This window comes from Mustela nivalis, assembly GCF_964662115.1.
Source record: "Mustela nivalis genome assembly, chromosome: 5".
In the NCBI taxonomy this organism is placed as follows: Eukaryota; Metazoa; Chordata; class Mammalia; order Carnivora; family Mustelidae; genus Mustela; species Mustela nivalis.
Genome location: NC_139024.1, coordinates 98,588,923 through 98,599,856, shown reverse-complemented (window position 1 = coordinate 98,599,856; position 10,934 = coordinate 98,588,923). Strand labels below are relative to the sequence as shown.

At 41.1% G+C, this 10,934-nt stretch overlaps 1 long non-coding RNA gene across 1 annotated transcript; it reads right to left on the bottom strand.

Annotated features, from left to right (window-relative positions):
- Positions 1-580: 580 nt before the first annotated feature.
- On the bottom strand, positions 581-7,150 carry LOC309864404. Its single transcript, XR_014311506.1, has 2 exons — positions 7,041-7,150; positions 581-1,355 (listed from the first exon to the last, which is right to left on the bottom strand). It is a non-coding gene; the product is annotated as an uncharacterized lncRNA (long non-coding RNA).
- Positions 7,151-10,934: the final 3,784 nt, after the last annotated feature.

Below are 10,934 nucleotides of genomic sequence, written 5' to 3'. Positions count from 1 at the left end.
AGGATGTGAAGGATAAAGGACTAATGGAAGTCAAAACTTAGGAGATATGTTCCTTAGGAGGAACACCTTTGCCAAAACATGAGATTTGACTGATGATTCTTGGGTTGACTTTCACTTTTTTTCTTGACTTTGTTTAAGTAAAGTATTATTCTTGATAGATAGAGTAGAACACCTAAACCATTCCTATATCTAACTAGGATCTAGAGAATATTTTAAAAAGCAGAGAACCATTAGCCTAAAAGAAAAAGGGCTTATGAAAGGGCTGTGTGTTTTCATTTGGGTAAAAGACATTTGATGTAGTTTAAATATGCAACATATTTTAAAAATCAGAGATACTTTTTAATCCACTAAATTTCTGGTATTTCTATTCATCTTCACTCAATCATTTTATAATTCCCAAAACTATTGACTTTACTCAACCATTTTTTAAATTTATAATTTATCACTACTATCATGTCAACCTCACAGATTTCATAAATCAGTTTAGTTCAATATTCTCCTCAGAGCTCAGGAGAGCACTGATGTGGTTTGAAGTGCTGGTGTTCAGAGCTGATGGCCAAGAAAGAACACTTGAGACATCTTTGGTGCAAAAAGGTGGTTTTATTAAAGCACTGGAATAGGACCCATGGGCAGAAAGAGCTGCACAGGGGTTGTGACAGGTGACTGATTATATACTTTCAAGTTGAGAGGGGGTTAGGGACAGCATAAGCCTCCAAGGTATTTTGGAAAAAAGGTTTCCAGGACCTTGAGAGGGCTGGCTATTGTTAGGAAATGGTCATTTATTGCTGTTGAATAAAAATTCCATCATGAGACTAGGGGGTCACATACTTGAGAGATGATTGTCAACATATATCTTGGGAAGCAGAGATGAAGGAAGTTTCCAAAGGAATTTTTATATGTTAAAGTAGACTTACAGAATCCTGGGGGTTGGGCTAAGATTGCCTTTTGCCCTTAGCAGAGTATTAACATTGAGACAATTGAGTTCCCAGAGGAATGTCACTCTCCCTGTTCCAAGGATTTGTCAGTGGGCTGTAGGTAGTAAGGAAATTTAGTTTTTCTTTTTCCCTTTGTTTCCCACATTATTCCCCCCCTGTACAATTTGACCCTGACGTCTTTAATGTTGCTAGGGGTGAAAGGTCTCCTCTTCTGTAACTTCTTCTTGCTGAACAGAGGCATTGAGATGTCTCTACCTATGGGTCAACATTGGTCAGTTGGGGCTTACATACATAGCAGTTGCCAAAGGTAGTAACAGGTGAATCCCAGGAAGACCACATGTGTAAATCTCCCAGAGTGGTAAGGATCCTGGGTCAGCTTGATCATGGCAGCACAGCAGTCCAGGCACCAGGTGGGGAGACCTGGGAGAAAACAACAAAACGTCCTTAGAATAACAGAAAAAGCAGCCCAAATAAGAGTCTGCTGGTAGTTGACAAAAATCCTCTTCCAGTCCAGGTGTTTAAACAATCATTAGAGGAAAAGATGAAAGAGAGAGGTTGTTTAAAGTGCCAGTTAGAGGAGTCATATGTCAGTTAGAAACCCAGAAGTGTTTTTGTGGTCATCTGGGATATATACACAGCATTCTGTTTTTACGACAGCACAGGTTCTACCCTGTGCAGCAGTTAAAAAATCTAATCTCATTCTGTTTTGTAAAACTGCCTCAGGTATCTGTGTTACTTCAGTAATGAATAGAGAAATGCCATCTTGAGTGTCATTTTGTTGAGGGCTTTGTTCGTGTCCCTATGAAGAGCTTGCATGTGCCAAACAACATCCTCCAAACCTGAAGAGGGAACAAAGATGGATGCTTGGTGGTCACACTAATGAAACACAGAACATGTCCATCATTGCTTTAAATTTGGAAGGTTGGCTGGGTTGGTACTGGTTTTAATAATGCATCCAGGCATCCAGGCAAGACCAAGAGTACAGTGGCCTCTCCACCTGGGGGAAGCAATGGACACAAATTAGGCACATACAGCCCTTGGGTCCCATGAGGAACCAGTCATCTAATTCTGGGCCTCCCTGAACTACGGTCAAGATATTGAGGGCTATTCAGTTTTGGAGGACCATCTTTTGAATTTGCGGGTGTCTATCTATCTAGCTTAGTTACAGGTGGTCACTGTATGCTTGTCTAAAGATTCTACTTACAATTTTATATCAATAGAGGTAGCTTCTAGGATAAATATGATTAAGGAATAAAATCATCAAGAAACCCTCATTGTTTGAGGCCTAGCCTAAACAGTAACCTAATTACTAGGAATCACTGACAAGTAGAAGAAGACTTGTCTCAGAGGTAAGGGCATTCCCAAGTGCATCACCTAATCCAATCACAGGGAAAGTGGGGTCATCCATTATCTCCACAAGTCCACAGTTAACCCCATGGAGGAAGGTGTGCTCTGACTTTTAAGGAGTGATTTTGTCATCCCAGCCACACAGAACTGGTCAAGGTGCTAGCCGAGTCATACAATTGTTAAGGAGTCAATCTCATTTTTCAGCTATTCTAATAATCATATGCTCATAGTGTCTTGTTATTAACCCCACAGAATAACAAGCAAGAAGAGTATCTATACATGAGCTACTGTGGTAATTTCTCTGAAGTTTACCTCAAATTGTTTAGCTTAGGCAAACAACATTCAAGGACGACCAGAACTAGAATTTAACATCCTCAAAGACGTGTTATTGAAACATATTTTTTTTCTCTGAAATCACCTTATTTCAAAAAAAGTCAAATCAAGACTAATTTCTTGGCAGAACAAATCCTGTTTTTAACAAACCTGGCCTAATTATTTACATAAGCTCAGCAAGAAGAGTGATTGGCCATATAGATCTTTTAAAATCTCTAGATTGAACTCTTAGTAGCCTCTCTAGGCCAGAAATCAAGCCAAATATTTGACATCAGACATGCCTTCAATACCTGTAGATTTGGGTGAATTCCTCTTCACCGGGTCCCCAAAGTATCCTGAGTTTCCTGTACTTGCCAGGAAATGACATTCTTTACTCATCTGGTAGGGCTGCTGGTAAGCAAGGAATCACCCCCCAACATTTCCATGGGACTTTATGGCTCCAGGTGTCATGAAGTCAACCTCAATTCCTTAACGCTGTCTGGTCATATCTGAGACCATGTGTGTCTCTCTCAAATACAACATTCCAATCAAAACCTTGGTAAAATAACCAGTGTTTCTAAAGGTGTCCTGTTATAAGGAGAACAGATTCTTTATTAACTTATGCAAAGGACTATGAATGCCAGGGAAGAAAGAATACTTACTGAGACTTTTTGAATTTCAAAGGGTTCAGATAGAAAGAGAAGATAAGTGCTTCACTTTGTTCACAAAGAATACTTTATCAGAGTTCTGTAAGTCATAGGTATCTTAAGAGAAAGTTTCTGGGGCGCCTGAGCGGCTGCCTTCAGCTCAGGTCATGATCTCAGGGTCCTGGGATCAAGTCCCACATTGGGCTCTCTGCTCAGCAGGGGGCCTGCTTCCCTTCCTCTCTCTCTACCTGCCTCTCTGCCTACTTGTGATCTCGCTCTGTCAAATAAATAAATAAATAATCTTAAAAAAAAAAAAAAGAGTTTCCTTATTTTGGAAGAACAAACATTAGAGAACTAGCAATATTTCAAACAAGAGTTATGAAACTATAATAATTTCTTCTCAACTTATTTAGTCCCATGTTACTAATTTATTTAGTCCCATGTTACTAATAAGCTTTTTAGTTAGTTCTGGAAATTCTTACCCATTTCAGTTTTGATCTTAAAGATACTGAATACCTTTATTTGTTATAAGAGACCTTTATATGAATTGCCTTAAAGATAAACCATGATTTGTAAGAGCACAAGAACAATTATAAATTGGGCATTGTTAATGATTTGGTATGAGAGGTCATTATGAGGCAATTGACAAGAAAATTCAGTTCTGACACAGAACACTTCAGGAATCAGATTATCAAGTAATGACCTATACCAGAATGTAACATACCAAATAAACAAACATAATTAGTCAAAGAGACTTCATTTATGTTTTAAATCTTGAGGAAATTTAAGAACTTAGCAAATTTCAGGGGCACCTGGGTGGCCCAGTTGGCTAAGCATCAGATTCTTGGTTTCCACCCAGGTTGTGATCTCAGGGTGGTTAAGATGGATCCCTATGTGGGGGTCCACGTTCAGCATGGAATCTGCTTAAGAATCTCTCTCCCTCTCCCTCTGCCCCTCCCGTCTTTATAAAATAAATAAATAAATCTATAAACAGATGAAAAAAAAAAAAAAAAAAAACGAAAACCTTAGCAAACTCTAAAGCACATGCTGAGATAGGATTCCAGATGGTTAAAGACGGGATGAAGACAAAGCATAGAAACTGGTTTTTCTGGGCAAACAAAGAAAAGAGAAAACAACTTTGTTTACATTTTCTTATCAAGAGCAGACCAAACAATTCAAGAAAATTTTGCCTTTTTAACTGAGAAAAAGCAGAATACCAATGTACTTTTTAACCAAATGAGCCACCCAGGCGCCCACCAATATACTTTTTAAAATCCGTTCATTTCAATCTTAGTTTGTCCTTACCACACATAAAACTTCTTTCCAAAAATTCTCTTCACAAACCTTCTACAATTTTCTTTTGCATTCAGATTTTATCCCAAGCCATTTCTCTCCAAATGACCAGTCTCACTTAGGGCAAAATCTTCTTTTACCATCAACAAAAATGTATTCCCATTCCTAATATCTTTCTTACACATGTAGAATTGCTTCCCTTATTTCCATTAGTCTTAACATTTAGCAGGATTTTAATTCTTTGAGTCCTTAGTCTCCAGTGAAAATCAAGTAGTAACCAAGTGTGTGAACTATCACACCAGAATTCTTCAGATGCTAACTTTATGGATCACTTAAGCACGATGCCTATTTCCAACAGACCCAAATATCTGTAGCTTTTTTGCAACAAGAAGTCAAAAGCACAGACATGCTATCTTTATTATTCATGCTTTAGCACTTTATTCTATTTGGAAAAGATCCAGATGTCCAAAGAATCCAATCCACTTTATCACCCAAGCAAAACTTTAAAGTTACCAAAGACATTGAAAGCTACCTTAACAATTACCCACAAAAACTTTGAGGCAGACAACATTAACCATCAATTTAAGTCACCTTTTTGGTAACAAATTGCAACAGAGATAACATGAGCTTATTTGACCTTTAGTAAACCTTGGTAGAATGAAATTCCATAGTTAATGCCAATAACTCTAAAGACATATCCATTTTTATTAAACCAACAAACTAAAATTGGTTTAAATACCAAATTACGTTCTACCTGGGTCCACTTAAAACTCAATCAACTTGTTCCCCATTGTCGCGTCCTACCAGGGGCACCACTGGGGCAATCTAAAGCCGGTGGTGTATGCAGGGTGCACCCCAGGTGGTGCAGAAACTAGAGGAGAGGGAAGGGGAGGCAGATGGGGTGAAGTGCTGCCGGAAGGTAGAGAAAGATGGCTGCCGGTTCTAAACCTCATCAGCTCAGACAGTTGAATAGGTTTTCTCCACCAAAGTGGAAATAGGCAGCCCAGATCAGGCCAGAGGAGACAGAGAACTTCCCCCAAGCAGAGGGAGTTTAAGCAGCTGTTTGGGACGATTCCTTCATGTTCCTGTCCCAAGGTAAATTAACCACAGGTGGCTCCAATTATAACCATTTACCCTGGAAATGAATGAGGGAGAAGACCCCCACATGTATTAGGACAAGAAACAGTGAGTTAGAGTCCCCGTCATTACCAGTGGCCTGTGTTTCCTCCGGCAACCTGGATTCCAGTAGGCGAAGGCCTATTTAGATAATTATCACCCAGTATGTCGGTTTACTGGCCTAGTTACTGACCAAACACGTTCTTCGAGAAGTCCTTGGGTTTGAGTCCTGATATAGAGCCCTGAAGGCCTGGACCTTGAGTACCTTCTACCTTCGTCCATTTGCCCTGTTTCTTACAGAAAAGATCTAACTGATAGATCCTACTGAGGTAATGCAGTGTTACAGAAGATCTCTCCCTTCCTAAATTTTGCAATCTGACTTGTTTCCAGTGGGTTAAAAGGCATCCCAAGGGAGAATCCTTAGGAACATCCATGAATAAGAAAATTCCATCCTGACTCCCAGGTGGTGTCCCACGCAGGATTATGTCAGGGGTTCCTAGTGTCAAAGTGACTTGAAGAGTCCCTCAAACAAAATCACTATGATCAACACCTGCCATTAAAGGCCCCCGTAGGGCGACTGGGTGGCTCAATGGGTTGAGCTTCTGCCTTTGGCTCAGGTCATGATTTCAGGGTCCTGGGATCGAGCCCCGCATCGGGCTGTCTGCTCAGCAGGAGCCTGCTTCCCCCTCTCTCTCTGCCTGCCTCTCTGCCTCCTTGTGATCTTTCTCTCTGTCAAAAAAAAATAAAAATAAAAATCTTAAAAAAGATAAAATGAAAAGGCCCTGGTAGGAAGGATGCTCGTGTTTCTTGACTTGCCCATCACATTCTAGTCTGCAAAATGAGTGCTGATATATGAACCAAGGTACTTTGCTTTGATGGTCATACCAGGAAGGTCGTACCTATTTTACCTTGCCTTGCAGAATTCACCATTTTTTTTTTCACCATTTTTAACCCATGGAAAATAGGAGAAAAGTTTTACAAGGGGAAATTACCTAATTCTGTCATTTAAGTTGTTAGTAGAGGACATTGATAGCAAACAGTGAAGATAGAAACCCATCATGGTCTAAGGGACATTCCAACACATGTAGCCTTTACAGCCAGCTTCTCTAGGGAATGGTTCCATGTTGGGTTTTCATTCAATTGGGTGCTGACTGCGGCCAGTTCCAGGTGGAGGTCCAGCAGCCAGAAGCGACTAGACCAGGGATGTGAAGGGGACCACTTTAGACCAATGATGAGGAAACCTCACCAGGGAGTCTTAAGGTTTGCCTCCACGCTATAGTCACTTAGGTGGTTGTCCCGTGCCCAAGACAGATGACTTTGTGTAAGAACAAGAATAAAGAGAGGGCATCAAGTTTCTGGGTCCTGTTACCATTCCGGCCAAGGTACTAACTTCCAGCCAAAAAGCAGGCTTTCTCTTCTCCATTCAGTAGCCACTGGCTAGAGGATTGCAGCCTGAGCAATCGGCATGAAGGTGTTCCCAGAAGATCGTACTTGAAGAGCCTAAAATGAGAGTAAAGGAAGAGAAGAGGAAGTACTCACCACATGTGCACTGAGGTTCAGAGTCTAGATGAAAAGACTCAAAGCCCCATGTTGGAATGCCAAATGATGCAGTTTGAAGTGGTGGGGTTCAGAGCTGACAGGCAAGAAAGAGTTCTGAAATGTCTTTGGTGCAAAAAGGTGGTTTTATTAAAGCATTGGAACAGGACCCATGGGCAGAAAGAGCTGCACTAGGGTTGTGACAGGTGACTGATTATATACTTTCAAGTTGGGAGGGGATTAGGGGCAGCACAAGCCTCCAAGGTATTTTGGAAACAAGGTTTCGGGGACCTTGAGGGGGTTAGCTATTGTTAGGAAAGGTCATTTATTATCATTTAGTAAAAAATCAGTCATGAGGGGCGCCTGGGTGGCTCAGTGGGTTAAACCTCTGCCTTCAGCTCAGGTCATGATCTCAGGGTCCTGGGATCAAGCCCCGCATCAGGCTCTCTGCTCAGCAGGAAGCCTGCTTCCTTCTCTCTCTCTCTTCCTGCCTCTCTGCCTATTTGTGATTTCTCTCTGTGTGTTAAATGAATGAAATAAAATCTTTAAAAAAAACATGAGACCCTTCAAATGTATATTTCTGGGTCATATGCTTGAGGGATGATTGCCAACATACATCTTGGGAGGTAGAGACAAAGAAAGTTTTCAAAGAAAGTTTCATATGTTAAAGTAGACTTGCAGGTTCCTGGGGGTTGGGCTAAGATTGCCTTTTGCCCTTAGCATAGTATTATGTGGAAGCAGCTGTGTTCCCAGAGGAATGTCACTCTGCCTGTTTCAGGGACTTGTTAGCAGGCTGTAGGTAGTAAGGAAATTTAGTTTTTCTTTTTCCATTTGTTTCCCACATCAAGCACGACACCCCACCCTCCAAGAACACCTTACCTTTGTTCTGTGGTGCTTTACTACTCTATAAGCACTCGCATACAGAATACATGATTTCATCCTCACAATGACCCTGTGAGGAAAGGAAAAACAGACCCTCTAATCTCCATTTCACAGGTAAGGAAACCCAGGTTCAGAAAACCGAAGTAAAGTGTCCCAAATCACAAACCTATGAGTTGAAAAATCATTACTGAGAGTTTTCCAACTTCTAGTCTTCTGCAATTTTCCATCTCACTTTTCTGCTACCTTTCTGTGCATCCAGTATCCTTACAGCAGCCAGGATATGCCTGTCTCTATCACAGAATAATCATTAGCTGTGCCCTAACCACACCCTAAAGGGTACGCTCTCATTTGCCGTCAGCACCAGCCAGACTGTATCCAGAACTGATGCAAACATAAAAAGTAAGAAAACAAAACACTATGAGCAAGTGACACAGAGATCCTAAAAAAATAGTCCAAAGTGTGTTCACGGATAAATAGGTCAATGTCCCTCCTTGCCACATCCCTAAACTTTCTCCCAAGAATGAAAGCTCTGGGGAGAACTGAATTTCAGGATTACTGTGCGTTGCTCTGAGCCTGATGAAAAGATGGTAAGCATTTTCCATTTCTACACATCTTTTAGTGAAGGAGTAAAATAAATGGAAAGGATGGGTGCCGGGCCCTGCCTCCCTATCTTGTGTTCCTTCTGCCCATCATAATGTCCAAGAGTATAAATATTTGTAAGATTCTTGATTCTGATGTAGCAGAATTAGGTTGTGAATCATGCTTTGATAGGAAGCTGATTTCTCTTATAAGTCCTGTAACCTATTCAGAAGGCATGTGCAACTTTTCACAGTAAAACGTGAATGTATAAGAAAAAAGAATAATGTTACCTATCCCTAGCATAAGGATTAAAATATTAAGGGTAAGATATGAAGTAGGCAGGGAAAGCAATTTAGGGGGCCTATGGCCATATGTTACTGACTTCAGGCCTTCATAGAGAAAACTCCAAAGAGAGTCTCCTTTCATAACATTATTTTTCCCTTGAAAAGGGAATCCAAGTTCATTGACATAGGCTTTTGAATTTCATTATTTCACATACTAGGTACACAAGTGAAACATATAGTTCTTCAATTTCATTGCCTTTAAGACTTAAAATAATGTGAGATTGTATTTGCCTCTTTATCAGCAACATGTGTCCAGTTCCCCACCCACATGCAATCCCCTTCTCTAAAAAAAAGAATTAAATCCTCTTCTGGATCAGCTTCTTGCGATTATGATGTTAGGTAATTGAGTATGGGCTGGGACAACAGATGACAATAATTCACAGATGGTGAGCAACTCGTGATGGCAAAGGCCCAAGGCATAAAAGTGACATGGCTGGGGAGCTAGAATGAAGGAGAAGCTTATCAAAAACAAGGAGAAAGACTGAAATGCCAGAGTGCCAGATGGTCAGCCCTGTGGATGCAGACGCCTACTAGGGTGATGGCAGGGCGTACGGCTCAAGGAAAGATGGAGAGTCAGGTGCCCCAAGTTTAGTGAATGAGTAGAGAGAAAAGGAGGTTGGTGGACATCGGTAGAAGAGGGTGGGATGACCTAGCCAGAGAGCATTAAACCGCAGAGGCACAAGGGGGTAGGAGAAGAATCAATGTAACCAGATGGGATTGGGAGGGAGATAAACCCTAAGTGACTCTTAATCTCACAAAACAAACTGAGGGTTGCTGGGGGGAGGGGGGTTAAGAGAAGGGGGGTGGGGTTATGGACATTGGGGAGGGTATGTGCTATGGTGAGTGCTGTGAAGTGTGTAAACCTGGCGATTCACATACCTGTACCCCAGGGGATAAGAATATATTATATGTTTATAAAAAATAAAAAATTTAAAATTAAAAAAAAAACCCTCAGAGGCACAGAAAATCTATGTAAGGCTTGAGGAGTAACCATCTAGAAGTTGCAGGGAAATGGGAAAGAGACTGCAGACTGGCGTCCAGATTCCCACACCCAGGGAACATGGGACATCTAACAGCCTACATTTGTTTTTTTTGTTTTTAAAGATTTTATTTATTTATTTGTCAGAGAGAGAGAGAGAGAGAGCACATGCAGACAGAGTGGCAGGAAGAGACAGAGAGAGAAGCAGGCTCCCCGCTGAGCAAGGAGCCCGATATAGGACTCCATCCCAGGACGCTGGGATCATGACCCGAGCCGAAGGCAGCTGCTTAACCCGCTGAGCCACCCAGTTGCCCCTAACAGCCTACATCTGAAAGAGCTGCAGAGGAAGTACTTACTGTCTTCAGAAACAAGGCAGTCTTCAGGTAGGTAAGAGGGCAAAAGGAAAAGTACTAGAAAGTCTGAAGACGAGGTTGTTGGTAAAGAACTCTAAAGGAAGCATCAGGAAGATGAGCAAGATAAAGGAGAGGGGAGAAGAGGAAGTAAAGATTGGATCAGAGGAGAGACATCGTGGTTGAACTAATAAGAGTAAGGGAGAAGATAAGCCCTGACTTAGTTTTTGGTCCTGACCAGGACCAATGGGCAAATCAACTTAAATAAAAATATCTTTATAATGCCTTCATGTTGAAAGCTTGAATGGAAGTGGAACAACAATTATATGAGTTCCTCTGAATCCTGGAGGGAGAATGAGCATACGGCAGTGATTCTCAGTGCTGAGAGTGCCTTAGAATCTCCAAAGAACTTCTATAAAACATAGATATCTATGCCCCACTCCCAACCAATTAAATCAAAATCGCTGAGTGTGGACGTGAACATTGGTAGTTTGGGACAACAGTATTCTTTTTTTTTTCTCAGAGATTTTATTTTTTTTATTATTTAAAAGATTTTATTTATTTATTTGAAAGAGAGAGAAAGAGAGCACAAGCAAGGGGAGGGGCAAAGAGAG